Consider the following 22,377-nt stretch of genomic DNA (forward strand, 5'->3'; position numbering starts at 1 on the left):
GGAAGTTTCTGAAAGAATGCCTTTGAATCTAGGGTTATCTGGAGTTCTTATGTTACACATTACTTGCTGTTTTTTATAAAGAAATATTTAAGAGCAGTCACTAGGTAAGACCTAGACAAGAATCTGTCTTTTGTGGGAAGGTATTTTGTAAATATTCTTGCCTTTTTCAGAAGGAAGAAATGTGTCATCATCATCACTGATAGGCAGACAGCTGTCTTTATGGAGCACTACATCTTTATTAAGTCAAAAGTCCAGATCCTTACCTGTTCTGTATCTTGGCAGCCTTTTTGAGACACATACTCACAAATACTCGCAAATATTTATTGGGTACTACTATGTGCCAGATATTAAGTGAGGTGCTAGAGACACAAAGATCTATTTAAAGTGCCCAGGAAAGCAAGTGAACTATAAGAGATATAAAACCAAACAAAACATTGTACTTCCACTGACATATACCATTGAAATAACTCACTGAATGGATGCAATTCACAAGATAATTCATTTCTTCTTTATTCAACAAACATATATTAAGCCCTTTCCATATGTCAGATCCTGTGCTATGTTTTGAGGACATCCCAGTGACTAAGACAGTCTTTGAAGTAGGAGAGCCTGGAGTCTGCTTGAGGAGACAGTCTAACCAATAGATGTGATACCTGCTGTCTTGTTTAAGTTCAGGGGGTGTGGGAGCATGGAGTGCTGGTAGACCTAGTAATCTGAAGCCAAGATAGGACATGATCGCTTCATGGCGGCTTTGTGCTAGGATTTTGATTGCTTCTCACTCCATGGGATAAAATATCTTCAGTGGGGTCTCAGAGCTCACTAAGCGCTCGCTCCTTTTCTCACCAGCTTCACCTGCTTACTTCTTACTCATAATTGCCCTTGGGAAATGTACAACTATAGCCTCCCTTGCTATAGTTTTTAATAATAAATGGAGGTTTTAAATTATTATTGGGTAGAAGAAAATGTGTTTTTCATTTCTAAGTGTGAATTCAATAAATTCAAGATTATACTCTGTTCTCTGTATTACTGTCTACTGTGTTGGTTTCTTTTTCCCCTAAATAAGGTGTCTTAATCAGAATGCAGGCTTTTTTCTTGCTTTTAGCATTTTGCACAGCTTCTAATGTCTTTTGTGCCTTTGAAGTCTCCTCTCGTACTGTGTCATGTGGTTGCCATCTTTATGGTGTCCAGCCCTGCCTCTTAGTGGTTCTACTTGTACAGTTGCTGTGAGTTCTGGCTCTAGAACCAGGACACCTACGTTCCAATATTTATTGTCTTTTTTTTTTTTTTTTTAGTCTGTCTGATCTTAGACAAGTTATTAAGTCTCTACTTCAGTTTTGAGTCTCAACCTCAGTTTCCTCATTTATAAAATGGGGATAATAATATGTTCTTCAAAGGATTTTTGTGAGGAATTATATAAAGCATCAAGAATGATATCTGGAACTTTAAAGTTCCAAATAAATATTAGCTATTATTATTATTAGGAAGTAACTCTAGAGTCATTGTCTCAGTCATTAGGTTAACTGTTGTATTAGGTATCTACTGCTGTGTATCAAATTGCCCCAAAACTTAGCAGTGTAAAACAATATACATTTCTTCACTCATAGTTTCTGGTCAGAAGTCTGGCCACAGCTTAGCTGGGTTCTCTGCTTCAAGGTCTCTGCCAAGATTTTAACCAAAATGTCTTCCAGGGCTGCAGTCTTATCTGAAGGCTTTAGTTGAGATGGATCTGCATCCAGGCTCACTCATGTGGTTTTTGACAGGATCCCATTCCTTGAGTGTTGTTAGACAGAGGGCCTTCATTCAGTGGTGGCAGTTGGGTAGAGGCCACCTTCTCTAACATGTCAGCCTGTCTAGCTTACTTCATTAGAGCATGCCTGGAAGAAGAGCCAGGGAGACAGGCTGCTAGCAGATGAAAGTCACAGGCTGTAACCCAGTTACAAAGTGACATCCCATCACGTTTCCTGTATTCTTGTTAGAATCAAGTCACTACATCTAGCCCACACTCAAGGGGAGATAATTACACAAGGGCATGAATACTAGGAAGTGAAGGTCACTGGGAGCTGTGTCAGAGCTGCGTACCCCACCACTCTAAAATTAGGATTTCACTTGTGTGTTGTGCAGTCAAGCACATGGACATAGGATGTACACAAATTACTGCATTTATTTACTGGTATAGGCAGTGACTTGTACCTGTCAAATAAAATGTAGCAAACTGACATGACATAATTATTTGTTGTTAGTTGTTCCCGGTGTCTTAAATGCTTTAAAAACATTAAAAAGGATACTTGCATATTTGAAATAATAGCATTACTGTTCTGTAAACATAGGCAAGAAAATATTCATTTCGGAGCTCATCACAGGCTATTATTAACTTAATCACAGATCTGTTATGGTTTTTGTGTTTTCTCCAGATCTATTCTGCATGTGATGTGTGGTTTCTCTTTTGTGTATTTAAAAACGATTTTTCAACACATTGTCTTGAACCCTTCTCTCTTTTTGGGCTCGTATTCACAATGTTTGTTGGGAAAGAAGTAGAATGCATCTCAAGTTTAGTGTGCTTTCTTATAGCTTGTTCAGCGTCATAACTTTCTAATTATTGTCCTGCCTTCAGGTGTCCTTGCTTTTGCAGGAATAGTGGTGAAAAGGGAAAACAAAGATGAAACGTGAGCTTAACCTACTTTATTTGTGGAGACATAACTCAAACTGATCATAGAGTTTCCAGAAAGACATGTGAAGCAGTGTTTTATCTTCTTAAAAAGGGCGTAGGCTAGAAAATAATGTGTGCAATAAATTGTCCAAAAGGTCACCTCTTTTGGGGGGTGGGAGGGGCAGTGAACATCTGTATGATTTTTAAATTATTATTCAGAAGCTTTATCTGGTTTCAATTAACTACATTGTTGAAATTCCCTACCCCATCCCCAGCCCCCATTAACCACCTGGGTCAGTGAATATTGGTGGTGTGATCCCTGCCAAAGTGTTGAAATTTCAGTGTCTCTGGGCTACTCTAAGACACTGCAGTGCCTGCATGCCTGAAGTTAGCATGACATGCTCCATTTGAGATGCATTTGACAAATATGTTTGTGTAAGCCAGAATGTTACAATCCTTAATCATTTTGCCAAAAATAAGTTAGCTATTATGTTTTATAACATATGAAGTGTGATAATAAGAAACTTGTGTTTCCATCTCTTCTGTTATTTTTTACTGGAATATTTGACTCTCGTAAGATTTTGAGGACATATGTGTAGTTTAGTAGCTAGCTGGCTTATTTAGTTTTATTTTGGTTCAGCTCTTTGCAATATTTTCATAACTAATTATAGACACCTTGGTCTTAAATCATTTTAAGAGACTTACTGTATATGTCAGATACATTGTCTGACCTGTATTTTAATATACTAAAAAAAAGTTGCCGCTTTAAAAAAATCTGGTATTTAAAATTATTTATCTAAACAAATTCCACACATAGAATTAGAGATATTCTTCATATATTTTTAAAGTAATGCTCAGTATAGGGAATTTAAAGAGAAACTTGAGCAAATAGGTAATTGGAAGACTGTTAAATCGTAGCTATCATGACTTAAAATAATAAACATAATTGTTTTTAGGTTCATGGGATCTTAGAACTGAGATAGGCTTTAGAGACAATCTGGCCCCATCTTTCATTTTATCAATGGGAAGTGAGAGAAAGGTCCCTTGCCAGGATTCAGCCTTGGCTCTGCCTGAATCTGGGGTGGAGCATACTGATATTAGCTGTGACTATAAAAAGAATCCAAGAAGGTATTGATGGCTCCTCCAACCTGTGGATGATAGCAGAGACTATAGCTATTACAGTGTGCCCTGCACTGTACACAACTGCTAGGTTCGTGTGACTCATTGTGTTGGTGCTCCAGGAGTAGGAAACCCCATGAATGCTCTAGCAATTTCAGGATTGTGTGTTGCCGTAGGGGGAGAATAATCAGAAGCAAAAAAGTAGTAATCTTATCTCCACTGTCTAGAATCTTCTTTCTCTTATCAACCATCTATATGTTAAAAATGTGTCACCTGATTTTGCCAGTAAATATTTTTCATAAAGTTCAAGTTTGGGAGTTGAGTTGAAAGCCCTTGATTCTTCACTGAGTCTTGGGGTGAATATCAATTAATATAACTTTAATTTTCCTCTAAGAATTTATATAACCTTTAATTATAACATGTTCTCCTCTTCCAGGGATATCAGATCCTTCACAAACTTAATTTTTTATATTATTTGGCCTTCCTGTGTACAATAACATAGAGTTTCCTTTGTCTGGTTGGCAAAACTGTTTTCTCTCTGAATGAAATTTCCAGATTACTTAAACTCACTATCTTAAGTACCAGACTATTTTATCCAACAGGATAAAAATTTGTCTAAAGTATATTACTTACTTATCTGCCTTCTTCAGCAATGCATATTGAGTATAGAGGAATTTTTTTCTTAGTGATTTAAGGGCAGCGGTAATAACACTATTATTTTGATAGTGTTATACTAGAATAAAATGTAATCAAAAGGAATGTGCGCCTGTGTCCTGAAATTTCTTAGGTGATAATGCTTTTTCATTAAAAAAAAAAAGTTTCATGTATGTCTATGTTAGTTTTTCTATCTCCTCGCTCAGTGTTAAGTACCTCTTCTCTTCCCTACTTCTAATTTATTGCTACTAATTTGCTATAGGCAGAGAAAACCAATAACTACATTATAATTTTTTTTCAGTAGGAATGAACAGGTCCTAAATAGATAAAGGAGTAAAACTGACAGCATTAAATGTGTGGGCATTGTTATCACTCAGCTGTTTTTTCTCTTCTTTTGAGATCCTCAAAAAGAATGTTTTGGGGCATTTTAAATACTCAAACTTTTAGAGACTCAACATATAACTACAGCTGAGAAGCTTGCAAAAGTATACTAGGAGAATTAGAATAGCATGTTAGATCATGTATGTTTTGATTCAGGAATATACCTCATCCATACTAAGGAAAAAATAGCTTCAGTGTTCTCCAACAATGAGATTATTGAAACTGTAGTTTACTTACACTATTCTGCTGAGCCTTCATGTCTGCTATCAAAGGAAGACATGCTTGTAAGATGCATTCATATGTCAGTCAGCTGTGTTTAACAGTTGAGATAATCGGGAGGGAGGGAGAAGAATAGGAAATAACTCATTTGTCATAGTAAATTTTGTCAGAATCCTGTCCCTAGATTCAAGTGACAAGACATGGAAGGCAAAATGAGGCAGTACTGTAAGGCTCTGAATGTTTTGTGGAGAGAGGTGTCTTCTACCTGGGAAGCTCAGAAAAAACTTCCTAGACGAGCTTCAGGGCCACTGAAGGATGAGTTATATCTGGAAGTAGAGGATTTGATATGGTGACTAGGGGGTTCTGTGCATTCTAGGCAAGGGGGACAGCATGAAGAGAAATGGTTTTCATCACTGGGCACAGGGAGAGGGCAGTGGGTGGTGTGACTGGGTTGCAGTAGAGTGTGCCTGGAGGGATCAGTCAGACATGAGATTGATAGAGATGGACAAAAAGCTGGGCTAGGGAGTGTGGACTCATTTTCTGGACAGCAGAAAGCCACTGAAGGATCTCTGATGATAGCAGTCATGCATCAGGTAAATTAATCTCTCAGGGAAAAGGAAAATGAGATGGAGAGAGAAAAAGTGCAGTATAAAAAGTGAACATCCAGGTGACAGGAAAGTTTACTAGTCCAAGTAAGAAATAATAAAGAGAGTGTAAGGGATAAAATTGCCCAGGGAGATTGCTGAGAAAAGAGAGAGGTCATAGATGTATATCGGCAGAATGACTTCATTTGCCATAAAGGAGTGTTACAGGATTTTTGGGGTGTTGCTGTTCTGGCCAGAAACATGTGGTTGGTGGCACCTTTGCCTGAGTTTTGCTGGGGCCCACTGGGCTAGTTCCACCCACTCTGCCTGACAGGCTGTGCTCAGCTCATGCTGCCGGCCTGGATCCTATGCCTCCAAGGGAGAATAGAGTCAGGCATGGAGTGATGAGGGGGGTGTGTGAGCGAGTGTGGGGTCCGGCCACTGCACAGTCAGTTATGCTGGCTGCTGCCATGGGGCAGGCAGCTTCAGGTGCCAGCATGGGTGCCAGCTCTCTGTGAGGCCACAGCTGGACCAGGCACACTGTAAGCAGCTTCCCCAGTGGCACCAGGGAATGCAGTGGCACCCAGAAGCTTAGAGACGCCAGGAACCACAGGGCCCCAAAGAGGGAGTCACAGCTCTGACTCAGGGAGCTCGCAGGTCTGGGCTCCCTGAAGTGCTGCAGATTTTCTCTCCTTCTCTTTGCTCGCAACATGGAGAGCAGGGGGCATGTTTCGGCTCTGTTTGTGTTACAGCAGCTCTTTTAGCCTCGCCACTCTTCGGGTCCCAAGTTCTTGTCCTACGACAAGGAAGAATGAGGTTTGCAGACAAGTGGAGGGTGAGCAAGACAGAGAGGAGCTTTATTGAGCAATAAAACAGCTCAGAGAAGACCCACAGTGGACAGCTCCTCTATGTAGCCCAATGAGTGTTCAGCTCCTAGCAGAGAGGGTAGCTCCTCTCTGCAGCTGGTCGTCCTGACAAGTGTTTAGCTATCAGCAGAAAGGGTAGCTCCTCTCTGCAGCTGGTCATCCCATCCTGCAGCTCTGAGCAGAGAAGAGGCCCTATAGTAGGTGGCTCCTCTGTGCAGGCAGGTCATCCCTTTGTCTGAATCTCTTGGTAGAGATAGTAGCTCCATTCTGCAGCAGGTCGTCCCATTGTCTCTCTGTCCTCTGCTCTGGCTGAGCCCAGGGCTTTTACAGGCCTCAGAGAGGAGGAAGTGCGCACTGATTGGTCCATGGGCAGCCATGGGTAGGCCCAGAAAGGGCACCACAAGTCCCCTACTCTGGTCCATGGGACTGGCAGCCTGGCCTCTAGCCTTCAGACCCTCCCTGACCTGCAGGTGGGGCCTCATCGGAGACCCTCCCCATTCTGTCCAGTGGCCCATCTGCCTCCTGCCAGCATCTATGGCACCCAGGTTGCTTGTGCCAAGGGGCACCTGCAGGCCAGTGCCGAGCCACCCTCAACACCCCCCCTCAATTTCCCCTCATGCTTGTCAGCACCCAAAATCCAGAGGGGGCTGAGGTGGCAGGGAGCTGGCATGTCAGTGCTGCCTCAAGTGTGCGCACACCCAGCTGGGCTGTGCCAGTGCCCAGGCTTGGCCCCAACCCTACTCCAAGATCAGAGAGGGTGCCAGGAGCAGGGAGAGGCCAGGGAGTGGGAGCAGGCCTCTCCAAGCCTTCAAGGGCCAGGAAGGGGGCCTTCCCAGGCCCCCAAGGGCACAGAGAAGCATGGGTCCACAGCTCTTACTTGGGCTGCTGCCTGCTTCTGGCTCTCGTGACTCTGTGACGCATGAAGCCCAGCTGCACCCCCTCACAGCTTGGGGCAGGGGCTCTAGGTACTTGCTGGGCCTAGGCCGGTGTCAGGGTAAGGGCAACATCTCCATGAGCTCCCCCAGTGACCCTGGCATTCAGGGGCAGTCAGGAGCTCCCCTTTGCCCAGATTGTGGCCCTGCCCAGTGCGCACCTCCAGGCGTGGATTGCAGGCCCTGGCCTGGCCACCAGGAGTGTCAGGCCTGATGGTCACCCTGATGCAGGGCAGACCCCGGTGACAGAACTCTGGGCGGCCCTGTGCGGAGCCCCCTCCTGAGGCGCAGGAACCCTGAGCTGCTGGCCAGTCCCCAAAGCAGGCGTCACAGTCAGCTGCCTCAGGGACATGGAGCACAGGGGACCCACCACCGCCATTGCTGCTCCTGTAGCCACTCCTGCTGCCACCGCCCATGCCTCCCCACTGTGGACAGCCCACTGCTGCCATGAGGAGGAGGAAGAGGTGGAAGTCACAGAAAGAGGCAGAAGATATAATAATTTTCCAAACTATTGGCTGCAATCCATTAATGGATCCCAAAATCACTTCAGTGGGTTGCAACCAGTGGATCAGTCAAGACAGAGTAGACTGTGCTACAATAACACAATGTCAGTGGCTTTTAACACAAAGGTTTGTTTCTTGTTCATGATACAAATCCTTTGAGGGTAGGCTGCCCCTATGAAGATCTGTCTATGCAAGTTTTCTGCAGAATCCAGATTGATAGAGTAGCCTCTATCTGGAATATTCAAGTCCCATGGCAGAGGATATAAAGTGAATAGTGAACCACACCTACATTTTAAAACCTCTGCCTGGAAGTGAAAATTTTCACTCCTCAGATTTTATTGGACAGAGCAAATCATATGACCAAGTCAGCCATCAATGAGGCTGTGAAGTACAGTCTTCCCCAGAGAATGGAAGCATATGTTTGTGACTGATAAAACAGTGTTTTTAAACAATGTATAATAAAATTGAGTAAAATAGAATAGAATAAAAATATATTGCAGTAAAGGCATGTATTATGAAACTTTTGTTTCACTTTGTATGTGTGTTGATAACATAGATTACAATGTCAAACGTATATCTTACTGTGAGTTAAGGTAAAAAAAAAAAAAAGTTTGAAAACCATTCTTCTGGACTAGAGTACACCATAGCAGCTAAGAACACAGCAAGAATGTCAAAAAAAAGGGGTAGATACATGGAGGATTATGGATGGCCACAGATTTTTTTTGTCATTCCTCTCAAGAAATGAAACCTGTTTCCCTTCCCCTTTAAATTTAGGCCAAGCATGTGACTTACTTTCACCAATAAGATACGGTGGAAGTAACGTACTTCTGGTACCTTCAAGTCCAGGCCTTAAGAGGACTGGGAGCTTCTATTTTCTCCCTCTCAGAAGCCAGCTGCTGTATAAGAAGGTCAACTGCCCTGAGACCATGAGGCTGAGAGAAAGCCCAAGCTAACTACGTAGGAGGATCATGAGGCACCAGGCCTGAGTGAAACCTTCTAGGGTCTTCCAGCCCATCTCAGCCCAGCCCAGCCCATCCACCACTGAGTGCAGCCAAATGAGTGACCCCAGCCCACACCACATGGAGCAAAAGAACCATCCAACTGAGCCCTATTTGAATTCCTGACCCACAGAATTGTGAGACAGCAAAATCATTGTGATTTTAAACCATAAGTCTAGAGATACTGTGTTATATAGCAGTAGATAATTTAAACAAGGTAACAGGGTTGAATGTAACAAATGTTGAAGGCTTCAGGCTTCTAGAGTAAAAGGTTCTTGATGTCCTTAAAGACAGACTTTTTAGTGAAATAATGGACAAGGTGGTTGCAGGAAGTTAGGTGAGAAATGGATAGTGATTCCACTGGCCAGTGAAAGAGAACACATGATAATTTAAGGAAGAAGCCGGTCAAGTGAACTTTTTTTCCTGTAAGTGGGGGAGAATTTAACATATGCTGAAGGGAACAGCCCAAGCACAGAGAGATGTCGAAAGTGAAAGACAAATAGGAACTTTTGTTGGAACAGGTTTCCTTCCATTTGTCTTTTAGTCTACATACTTGAAAACTTGGAAAATGGAATTTTTCTTAATATTTATGTCTTTGCAAAAGTGGTTTCCCCCTTCCCTGGGGTGTAGGGGGAACATATATTACATATTTGGTTCTCCTTTTCTATCTAGAAAAAGTCTAGCTCAATTTTTAAAATAGATGTTATTGTCATTACTAACAGTGATTATACCTAACATTCATTTGAAATTTATAAAACATGTTCACATGTAACAAGGTATTTTAACAGTCTGATTTTTCCCATCTTAAAGATGAGACTGAAGTGCCAAGGAGTCATGTATCCAACCCATATGTCAATTAGTAGAAAGTAGCAGAGCTGGGACTCTGTATTCTGTTTTCTAACTTTCCCATTATCTGTTTTCTAGGTGAGTTAATTAGAAAGGTGATGATTACAGATGGTTAGACTAAGTTGCTTTCACAGATGACCAAACTATTTGGCCTAAACTTAAGATTTCTATTTTTGCTTTTTTAATATTTGAGTTCTTCAAATACACAGTGAGTGTTTGAGTAGGAAGCAGGTGAATGCATTGGGAGGAGTTCGGAGAGAACTGAGAGAAATGACAGCATGTGTGAGTGCTCTGGAGCATAGGAGATAAAGAGACTGTTGAGGCCTGGGCCAAGGGCAGAAATTAAACTGAAAAGATAGTAAATCAAAGTCCTAGAAATTGAGCTGGGAACAGAAGGCGTATGAAGGAAATGGAGGATTCTGCAAACATAGTGCATAGTAGTTTGACAATTACCTCTGTGTGACCCATTAATAAATCCTGCTGTGTGAAAAACAGAGGCTTAGACAATCAGCACCTAACTACTCTGATTTGTGAAAGATTTTCCACTTCAGAAAACAGTAAGTCTCTTACTCTAAGTTTGTATTGTAGATGACGAAATGCTATTTTTCCAATCACTTATGCATTCATTTAAATATATATGTATCTGCATATTTGTGCGCACACACACGTTATCTTTTCTGAATTACCCAGAATACTTTTCTAAAAACTAGACACATGGACAGTTTCAACTTTTCAACTTCAGCCATTTTTAGTTATCTGCGTATTTTTTTAAATCCTGAAATTGCTTTCAAAGTGGAAAAATTGTGTGGGCTTTTTTCATCTTTTCATAACTCAAAAACGACTTAATATGTTTTTCTCAAACTTTGCAAAAAAAAAAAAAAATCACCTTTGGGCTGAAACCAAGCATGGAAAATTTCACCACAAAGGGCTAATTTTTTGGAAAGCTGCAAGAAAGTGAAAACAGGGGTTTATAATAGAACATTCTTCATGCATGTTAATACTTAGTACTTTATCTAATGCATTTCATCTGAGAATTTCTGAACACTTTTCAGATTTAAATATTGAGTCATTTTAATATTTGTGTACCCATGATATATTGTCAGATATCAAAAAGTTCCCCCATCCTCTCAGATGTCAATAGCTTGGGAATTAGTGAGATGTGTTTAAAATGACAGGTAGGGCAAATGAAGTTAAGTGGCTGCTAGCCAGCGAAAGCCATGTATTTACTGCCCAACACATTTTATCACTACCTCTTCTTGGCCCAGGAGTACTGTAGTTGTAAGTAAAATACAATAGATGACGTGGCACTATTTTGAATAAGCCAATATGTCTCAAAGTAGTATCAACAGCACCTGTGATCTTGTTAGAAAAGCAAATTCTTGCCCCTCTTCACTCTCAAGGGGTGGGGCTCACCAACCAGCCTTTAACTAGCACTGCAGGTAATTCTGACACATGCTTAAGTTTGAGAACCACCTACCTAAGCTTTCCAAAAGCTTGGAACAGAACGCATTGAAATGCTGTGGACAATTCAATCTGTCCTTGGTCTTTCTGTGATGTCAGCTCTGTCTTCTCATATCCTTTGGAAGCAGGAGGAATACGAATCAAATTCTCTGAAGGAAAGATCTTCTGTATTAATGTGCTCTAGCTCTTTCCACCTATGATGTTGTCCGTAAGCACAGAGACTCCCTTGAGTAAATGTGCTGATATCAGCTTGTTCAGGGTAACAGCACTACCAAGATGTATTTTCTCATTTCCTTGAATTATTAGGGTCAAAACTGGAATGGGACTATAAATTTCTTTCTTATTTCTGTGAAATATTTTAAGTTATAAGATGGTATCAGATCTGTCAGTGGAAGTTGACTGAAGCTCTGCTCTTTGGTGTGTAAGTTCTCAATCTGACGCTTTGCAGTAGCCCTCTGCATGTCAGCAAATCCACGGTCTATATTTTTGTGTCTTCGGGCACTGAAGTAGTTGTTTATGTGCCATTGTAACAAGTTTTGAAAATATGACCCTGGTGATGGAAGTCTCTAGTCTGTAGTATGTGGGCCTTTAGCTAATCCTTTTAGCCTAGGTTAATTTCTTACTATAAATTATTTGTAGAAATTCATAAAAAGGACAGCAAGTTCTCAAATAAAGATGCAAAGTATGTGAACAGATAATTCACTGAAGAACTAGCTAATATATCAAAAAGCGTGTGCCTACCACAATGTGTGATACAGTGTTTTATGAATTAGTATATAGTAGTATACTTAATGATGTCTGTTTATATTGAGTATGGTAGTATTTACTTATGTTGATTTGATGAATGAACCTCAACAGTTATCAAAATTAACTATTACTATTACATAGTCTAAAAGAAAAGTTGTGTTGTGTATGTGTGTACTTCGATATACATTTTTGGAAAGTTTGAACAGGTAAATACCAGGTGGCTTATAGTAGTTCTCTGTGTTGGTTAGGGGTAAAGGTTGTATTGGAGTGAAAACTCTACATTGTTTCTGCTTTTCTTTGTAATGACCATGTATTATCAGAAAAAAATAATTTCCATTAAAAAAAAGTATTCATACCCTTTGAACCTACTAATTCTTTTCTTTGGAATGTATATTAAGAAAACAGACAAAGATAGAAAAAAATCATGTGCAAAAATATTATCTATTATAACAAAAAATTGGAAACATCCTAATGTCTAACCTTAAAGGCAAGGTTAGGTAGAGTATGGAATGTACAGCCATTAAAATTATATTTGCAAAAGACATTATAATACATAAAAGTTAATTATAGAATATTAAGGATGTCAGAATACATAGAGAATATGTGAATACAACTATATAAAAATCACACATGGAAAAGCTTGATAATAAAATTATAAAATTAATTTAGTGGTTGTATTTAAGTGGTGAGTTTGGGTGTTTTTTTTTTTTCTATTTTTTTCTTTTTGAATTTTCTGTAATAGCACATATTTATTCACTATGATAGTCATTTAATGGTCATGCATTTTTCTCTTTTTTCTCTTTCAAGGTGAATTGTTCATGTTACTTTATAGCAGAAAGTTGTTCCAGGGGAGATCTTTCTTTTTAAATTTAATTTAATTTCAGATTCATAGGGTACATGTGTATGTTTATTACATGAGTATATTATGTAATGGTGCAGGTTGGGGGGTTGGGCTTCTAGTGTACCAGTTACCCAAATAGTGAACATTGTACCCAATAGGTATTAATTATGTTCACTTTGTATATTGTCAAGTTCAGTGCAGTCCTTCTTAGGGCTCAGTCAAATTATCCTACAAGGCCCATATTAAATACCAACCTTCTTAAGTCCTTCTGAGTACAAGATGGTTTATAAATAGACGAAAGAACAAATAAGTCGTTAGCCAAATGTCACTGCCTGCATGAAAACTTTGCTGATTGCTCTGATAGAGTATAACTTCTGCTACTTTTGGGCCAATCATATTGTCTCCTATTAGCTTTTCTGTTGTGGCTTGTAGCTTAAGTGTAATTTTTTTTTTATAGCCACAAGAGCAAGAGCTGGCTCGTTCTCTTCTTTGTATCCTTATAAGTTCTACCATAGGGTTTTACACATCCCAAAAGGAAGACATCCATTTTTTTTCATTTAATTAAATTAAACTATATGAAAGTTACATCAGCAGCTTCTACTGGTAAAATCCTCACTTGGTTCATAAGTGCCACTGACTTCTTCTGTTCATATAGATTAACCACTGCATTGACCTTAAGGAAACAATTGTCTTGTTTGACAGTGACAGAGTACAGATCAGCAGCAAGAGGTAGCAGCTATATGCATCCAAAGGAGCAATACTAAATCAGCTTCTATAAGATAGAATTGAAGAATATTATTATCTCAGAATAGTTGAAGATTTCTTAAATTGGACAGTATAAATGTTTGTGCGAAATACTGCTGTATGTGAAAGGAAATAGCTTAGGGGTGTGGTGGACAGACTTTAGGGTGGGTGGCACCCCATGATCCTTACCTCCTAATGTTCGTTCCTACACGTAATCCCCTTCATAAGTGGATATGACTGATGACTTGCATCTAACCAACAAAATATGATAAAGGTGACAGACAGGAAGCACATGATTATGTGTATGTGATTTACATACCTAAGATTGTGGGGCCTGTCTTGCAGAAGTCTCTCTCCCATGCTGGCTTTAAAAGCAAACTGCCATGTTGTGGGTCGTCTATGTTGAGCGGCCTCTATGGCAAGGAGTTGCAAGGGGCCACTAGAAGCTGAAAGCAGCCTTCAGCCAACATCCAACAAAAAAACTGAAATCCTTGATCCTATACTACAAAGAACTGAATCCTGTCCACAACCTTAGTGATTTGTATCCTTCCCCAGTCAAGCTTCAGATGAGACTGCAGCCCTAGCTGACACCTTGATTGCAGCCTGATAAGATGCTAAGCAGAGAACCCAGCTAAGCTAGGCCTGGACTCCTGGTGTGCAGAAACTGTGCAATATTAAGTTTGTATTGTTTTAAGCTACAAAGTTTTAGTAATTTATTACATAGCAATAGAAAACAAATCAAGAGGAAAGTAAAAGGGTAATATCAACTCCTTGTTTTCTTTGCAGGGAAACCCACCTCTAAGACCAGTAGTGGCCCAAAGTTAGTATCAGCCTTGTAGCAGTAGCAGCTAGCCTAGCTTTTTCCTCTGCCACTTTTCCCTGCTTTTATGCTATCTTACCCACTCTTCCTACTCCATTCAATTACCTAGATTTTTGGCCTTCCTTGCAATTTTTTTATTAACATTACTTCTCTTCCCACCTCAAAAAAAATAATTTGGGTTGTTGATAAGTGTGCCTTTTGATAGCTTGCCTGGTGATTATTATTTGATGTATTAACAAAATCACAGGTTGGGATTAGCATCATTCATCCTATTCTAGGTTGAAGCAGATCTTATTTGAAAGTATGGCCATATTCAAATCTCATCTGACCAAGAGGTTAATAGTGGTAGGATATTGAGAGGCCCAGGCCCTGCGGTATAAGAGAGTGGCCCATGCTAAGGCAGAGGTGACACTTTTGTGAATTTCGTTGCATTTGGGTGGATATAGGTCTGAAAAATATCGCTTGTACCTGGCCACACTGAAGCCTTGTTCATAGAAGAGCACATTCATAGAGCCTCAGTAGACAGACTGTAACTATCAGAGAAGACATAACAGGGAGGGGAGTGGAAACAGATGAACAACATTCTGTGAAATGCCTCTTTTTGGCTTTTGTTTAGTTCAGATAGAAGCTTCTTTCTAGGTCTGTTTGTGGACATGAGAAGTATGATTGTGATCTTTAAGAAAGGAAAAAGCTCTCTAATACAGTTAACCAGAATGTATGAGGTTGTTTTACGCTCACTTCTTGCTTGTATGGAAAATCTGTGAACAATATGCAATGTAGGCCACAAAAAATTTCCTGAAATGGAAAAAGCCTAGCAGGCACTAAATGAAATGAAAGCTAGGCACTAAATGAAAGATGCTTCACAAGAATAAAATGTGCTTGCTTTGAGATCTCACATTCCAGGCCATTTCAGACTAATTGTGTTTGTTTGGGAAGAAGTAAGATTGTCAGGTATCAGGAAGGTGTATTGATACATAAAAGACAGAAGCCAGCGTCATACTGCGAACCTCTCCCTAGGAAACCAGACAGTAAATCATTTTCCCGGATCAGTTATATAGAGACCAGAGGGAGCATGCATGAATGAAGACACAGTCTAGAAACTCCATTTCAACAAATAATTTCTCCCCTCAGTAGTGTTGTTATGGGAGCTTCTGCAAAAAGCCAAATTGAGTGTTAGAGATTCAGCCTTTCCGCTTTCATAATCTACTACCCTCAGGAAGACGCTTAGGAGCTTCTTACACCCTCTTACAAAGGAGAAAGTCTCTGAGAGCTTCAGTAATATTATATTAATGTCAATTGACATTTTTTCCGAAGAGATTTCATAAAAACTTAGGGACATATTCTGGTTATCTGGGTACCAGGAGGGTTCTTCTTAAGGCCCTTGTTTACTTCTATTAATAGTTTCTGTGTTTGCCTTACAGTCCCTGCACTTAGGGCTCCATCCTGACTTTATAATTTCTCATTGTCTAGATATATATTTTCCTATCTGTGTGCCTTTGTTGAGCTACTTCCTTTCTGCTTTGTCCTACACCATCTAATTGATGCCCTCTGTTCTTCTGGAAAATCATCTCAAACATGAGCTCCTGTGTGAACTCTTTCCTGATCCCAGTCATTTTTACTCTGTCCTTCCCTTGGTAACACTTTTTCTCATAATTCTTCTATATTCCACCCTGTATTACAGGCATTGCATATGTCTTTGATTTTTCCTGTTAGTTTTTTCAGCTTTCCTTTTAACTAGAGCATAATCTACATACGGTAATTCTTTCGTTTGTCTCCCTGCCTCATTCTAGATATTTCTTCTGACTTAACATTCTACTTCACTAATCCTCACTTGAGCTATGTATAAGCACCTTTAAACTCATCTGTTACATCTTTAATTTTAGTTATTCTATTTTTTGCCTATAAAATTTCCGTTTTATTGTTATAATTACTAATTCCTGCAAATCTCCATCTTGTCATTTAATATCTTGATCATACAGTTATTTTAAACTCCCTGTCTGACTTTATTCTCCTTTCTACCATCAACAATTTTTAAAAGTATCATTACTTTTATAGAAGTTCAGAGATCATATATTTGACATGAAAATAAAGATTGTGTCTGATAATTCCAACATCTAAGTCTCATGTGGTTGCATTCCTACTTCTGCTTTTTCCTTCTTTGCTTTGGTTATATTATCTTGTCTATCCATATGCTTGTGTATTAGTCCAGGTTTGCCAGAGAAACAGAACCAATGGGATGTATGTACATGGAAAGAGGTTTATTATAAGGAATTGGCTCACATGTTTATGGAGGTTGACAAATCCCAAGATCTGTAGTCAGCAAACTGCAGACCTAGGAAAGCCAATGATGTAATTCTAGTTTCAGCCCAAAGGTTTGAGAGCCAGAATTTCTGATGGTTTAATTCCAGTCCAAAGGCTGGCAGGCTTAAGACCCGGGAAGAGCTGATGTTTCAGTTTGAGTCTGAAGACAGGAAAAAAAAAAAAAAGTCCCAGCTTGAAGGTGGTCAGGCAGACAGAATTCTCTTTTATTAAACCTTTTGGTTCTATTCAGACCTTCAACTGATTGGATGAGGCTCACTCACAGTAGGGAGGGCAATATGCTTTACTCAGTGTACCGTTCAAATGTTAATCAGCCAGAAACACCCTCACACATCCAAATTGTTTGACCAAATATCTGGGCACCCTGTGGCCCAGTCAAGCTGACATGTAAAATTGACCATCACAACTTGGTAAGTATTTTTTAAACTGAATGCCTGACATTATATGTGAAAAATTATTAAAACAATATTAGAATCTTTTCTTCCTCCAGGGAGGATTTACCTTTGTTTCTGCAGTTATACTTAGGGTAGGTCACTTTGATGCCATTGGGAATTGGGCTGAATCAAAGTTATCTTTGGAGGGGCTGGCCTATTTCCAGTTCATTGTTACTTCTAGGGTATAGTCCTTTAATAGTTTCCACTGAAAGCCTAGAGTGCCTTCTCTTTAATGGGCATGAGATACCATCTCACACCAGTTAGAATGGCAATCATTAAAAAATCAGGAAACAACAGGTGTTGGAGAGAATGTGGAGAATAGGAACACTTTTACACTGTTGGTGGGATTGTAAGCTAGTTCAACCATTATGGAAAACAGTATGGCAATTCCTCAAGGATCTAGAACTAGATGTACCATATGACCCAGCCATCCCACTACTGGGTATATACCCAAAGGATTATAAATTATGCTACTACAAAGACACATGCACACGTATGTTTATTGCGGCACTATTCACAATAGCAAAGACTTGGAATCAACCCAAATGTCCATCAGTGACAGACTGGATTAAGAAAATGTGGCACATATACACCATGGAATACTATGCAGCCATAAAAAAGGATGAGTTTGCATCCTTTGTAGGGACATGGATGCAGCTGGAAACCATCATTCTTAGCAAACTATCACAAGAAGAGAAAACCAAACACCGCATGTTCTCACTCATAGGTGGGAACTGAACAATGAGCTCACTTGGACTCGGGAAGGGGAACATCACACACTGGGGCCTATCATGGGGAGGGGGGAGGGGGGAGGGATTGCATTGGGGAGTTATACCTGATATAAATGATGAATTGATGGGTGCTGACGAGTTGATGGGTGCAGCACACCAACATGGCACATGTATACATATGTAACAAACCTGCACGTTATGCACATGTACCCTAGAACTTAAAGTATAAAAAAAAAAAAAAAAAAGAACTCCCAAGTTTTTCCCTCAAGCCCACAAGATTTTTCAGAAACTCTCTTCAGCTTCTTGGCTTCTTAGCTACTGCTTGCAAATCAGCAAATAATAAAGAAAAGCTACTTCAGCACTCCTCTCTGAAGTTCCTTTTTCCCTAACATTTTAACCTTCAAATCTCCTCTGCCTCTGATGCCTTCAAGGGGACTTAAAAAATTTTTCCCAACATTTCTAATTGTTCTTGGCAAGAAGATTGCTCTCCAGCAAGATAGCCTGCCATCTTCACCTCCCATCAACACCATTAGCAGCTGGTGCTGAGCTTTAAGATCTTCCAGCTCTGCTATTGAGAAATATGTCATTTCAAGTTTTTAATTATTTTTGTGAACTGTTTTCTTCTTCTGGAAAGTTTTAGAATATTCACTTTATTCTCGGTATTATATTTTATGATGATATTCCTTGGAGTATTTATCCTTTTTAATCCAGAAACTGGCATACTTACACAATGAAAACTCTTGTATTTTTTTTGTCTTCTTGTTTTCTCATTATTGATGTGTTATACTTTCAGAAAAGATTTTCTTGATTTATTTTCTTTTCCATTATCCATTTTTTTGGATTTTTAGTTTTTTACAATGGCAAATATGGGCTATTTTCCCAACTTTATCTTCCAATTCATCTAATTAAACTTTTGATTTTGGTGTCTATGCAAATAGTTTCTAAGGAATTTCTTGTTCTTTTCTTCCTATAAAAAAATTTTTTTTTATTTTTATTTTTGTTTCATGGGTCTCTCTCAGGAAAACACATTTTTTAGAGTTTTTGGGCTCTTGCATTGTCTGTATTTATTCTGAGTTCCTTTCTTCATGCTTTTTAAAACATATTGATCTGTCTCTTGTAAGTGAAGCTTTCCTCAAATGTCTGCTACTTATTCATTATCCATTCATATTTAAGAATGAGGCACCAGGCTGGGCACGGTAGCTCACTTCTGTAATCCCAGCACTTTGGAAGGCTGAGGTGGGTGGATCACCTGAGGTCAGGAGTTCGAGACCAGCCTGACCAATATGGTGAAACCCTGTCTCTACTAAAAATACAAAAATTAGCCAAGCATGGTGGCACGCACCTGTAGTCCCAGCTGCTCGGGAGGCTGAGACAGGAGAACTGCTCAAACCCGGGAGGCAGAGGAGGGTGCAGGGAGCCAAGATTGCACCATTGCACTGTAGCCTGGGTGACAGAGTGAGACTCTGTCTCAAAAAAAAAAAAAAAGAAAAAAAGAACGAGGCACCAAAACTATCAGGAGGTTTTGTATGGGTGTGGGTTTGGTCAGCTGGTCAGCTATACTACAGGGTAATTGGACAGGTATCCAAGTTTTTTGGTGTGGTATTCTCCAGTGTACATATTTTTTCTGGAGCCATTAAGTCTCTTCAGAAAAACATTTTCAAACCACTTATCTAACACACAGCATTGTGAAGCAAACAGCCCAAGGAGCTGGAGTTTGCATGTGAGAATGTCTTAGCATTTAGTGTTTTGGCTTTCACTTATATCATTTTTATGATATTCCTTTTCCCCTGCCTTTTTCTATGTCCTGTGTCTCCAAGTCAGGAGCCTGTTTCCTCTATTTCTACACAGAATAAACCTCCAGGCCATGATGGGGTTGTGGAGGAGTTGCTTGAGGATATTGGATGAGGCAGGTGTCCCTGGGGACTGGCTGCCTCTCAGCCAGCCTTTCATTCATCGAGTCTGCTCTGTGCCCTGCACTGTTTTACTGGCACCTGTCATGGTCTTGAATCCATCTGGGAACAAATTAGGAAAAGAAACAAAAAACAAATTCTGCTTATGCTGAATTTACAGTTTACTAAGGAGAGATAGTAATGAGCATAAAAATGAGTAAATTAATATGTTATATGGTGCTACTGCCTTGATAAAAAGAGTGGAGCAAGATAAAGGGGATTGGAAGCACCATGGCTGGGGGATAGAGGGCAGTGGTGGACTACAAGTGATTTTTAAAACTTTTTATTTGGAAATAATTTCAAACTTACAGAAGAGTTGTGAGACTAAGAATAGTGCAACAACACAAGATACACTTTTACCAGATTTACCTGTTGTTAATATTTTACCTCATTTGCTTTATTTGCTCCCCCCCACACACACACACACAAACACACAATATTTCTTCTTGAACCATTTGAGGGTAAATTGAACATATTATTGCCCCTTATCCCTAAAGACCTCCTTAAGATATTCTTAAGAATAAGAATATTCTCTTAACCACAGAACGGTTATCAATGTCAGTAAATGTAATATTGATGTAATACTTTAATCTACCTTGCATATTCCCATTTTGTCATTTGGCCCACTAATGTCCTTGATAGCATTTTCCCCTCTCCACTATGGTCTGGAGAATTAGATATTACCTTGAATTCTCATGTTTCTTTATTCTCCTTTAGTATGAAACATCTCAAGAGTATTCCTTTGTTTTTTCATAAAACTGACATTTTGAAGAATATAATTCCTTTTTAAAAAGATAGTATCCTTAATTTGTGTTTGTCTTATGTTTTCTTTTGACTAGATTGAGGTTTTGCATTCTTAACTATAAAATAATACCTCATAGGTGATGCTATGTCCTTCTCAGAGTAGGTCACCTGTAGGCACATGACATCCAGCTGTTCTTCATTGGTGATACTAATTCCAATCACCTAATCAAGATGTTATCCAAAATTTCTCCACTGCATACTTTACTTTTTCTTTTCCTTTTATTTTTGGAGATGGAATCTTGCTCTGTCGCCCAGGCTAGAGTGCAGTAGTGCGATCTTGGCTCACTGCAAACTCTGCCTCCCGGGTTTAAGCAATTCTCCTGCCTCAGCCTGCCAAGTATCTGGAACTACAGGTGCCACTGCCATGCCTGGCTAATTTTTTTGTATTTTTTTAGTAGAAGCGGGGTTTCACCGTGTTGCCCAGGCTGGTTTCAAACCCCTGAGCTCAGGCCATCTGCCTGCCTCAGCCTCCCAAAGTGCTAGGATTACAGGTGTGAGCCACTGCGCCTGGCCTGCATACTTTACTTTTTCTTAGCCAAGAATAAACAGTCTGTGGGGAGGCACTTTTTTTTTCATGTCAATGTCCTGCTCTTCAACAAAATTTTCTCCTAGATTCAACATCGATTGTTTATCCTTGCCTGATTCAATCTTTATGGAGATTTTCTAACTGTAGTACTTTCTCCACATAAACCCATTAGAACTCAATATTCTATTATAAGCAAGAACCTTCCTTTTTATGTATGTATAATTTGTATGTATGTATGTATTTATCAGCATGGACTTATGAATTTTGGATGTATTAAAGGTATATGATTCATTACTGTATTGATTTTGGTGATAAAATTGTTCCATATTTGGCCACTGGGAGCCACTTAAGTCTGGCTCCTATTGTAACTGCAATTTTAAGCAAGATGTTTATTAGGCATCATAGAAGTGACCTGCTGGAGGTAGAGTTAGCCACATGGCTATCTAGGGTACAAGGGTTCTAAACAGCAGGATAGTTATTACAAAGGCTTTGAGGCCACGAGTATGCCTGTTTGAGAAACAGCAAGGCCAGTGTGACTGAAGCAAAGTGACTAAGGTGTGAAGTAATAAGACAGGGAAACTTTCATTGCATTTGCCCTCCCCACACTCTTCTTCTGTATCCTGTGGTCCAGAGGAAACATTAAATACACCCTTATACCCACCAACAAATAAAGAAGTAAAACCTGCCATTAAGTCAACTTCTTGAATTTATTTTGTATATTGTAAAATCCAGAGAGCTACATATAGATGTGTACTTTTTGAAAATGTATCCCATCAGCCAGTGATAGTTATATTTCCATGGAGATTATTCCAGTCACCTGTATTTGAACAATTATACCGGATCTGACTATAATTAGAAAAGGGAGACAGGAGCCAAGTCAACCTACTACAAGTTTGGATTTCACATTTTAAATAATTGGTTAAAAAAAATAAAGTGAAGATGAAAATGTTTCTTTTGTTAAAAAAAAGATAAGAAAATATAAAATTGGAGCTTTTATTAATTTATACATGTGTCAGAGAAATGATAGACACAGAGAAGTAGCAGACAGTGGCATGCCCTTATTAGCTTCTCACATTATTATGCTGGAAACATGGGCTATTACTGTACAGTGAAACTAGAGTTTAAGGTGGAGAACCAGATTGACCTGATGCATGTGAGTGTTTATGAGTTTCACATTGAAGGTGCCTGGTGGTTGTTGTTGTTGTTGTTGTTGTTTTCTCTACAAAGAATACAGCTTAGAATGAGTGAGGCC

At 39.5% G+C, this 22,377-nt stretch overlaps 1 protein-coding gene across 5 annotated transcripts in view; it reads left to right on the top strand.

Annotated features, from left to right (window-relative positions):
- LDAH (lipid droplet associated hydrolase) overlaps positions 1 to 22,377 on the top strand; it is a 153,689-nt gene that overhangs the window by 44,011 nt on the left and 87,301 nt on the right. The gene's annotated exons all lie outside the window — the stretch shown is intronic.

The sequence above is a fragment of the Piliocolobus tephrosceles genome, chromosome 15 (genome assembly GCF_002776525.5).
Source record: "Piliocolobus tephrosceles isolate RC106 chromosome 15, ASM277652v3, whole genome shotgun sequence".
Lineage (NCBI taxonomy): Eukaryota > Metazoa > Chordata > Mammalia > Primates > Cercopithecidae > Piliocolobus > Piliocolobus tephrosceles.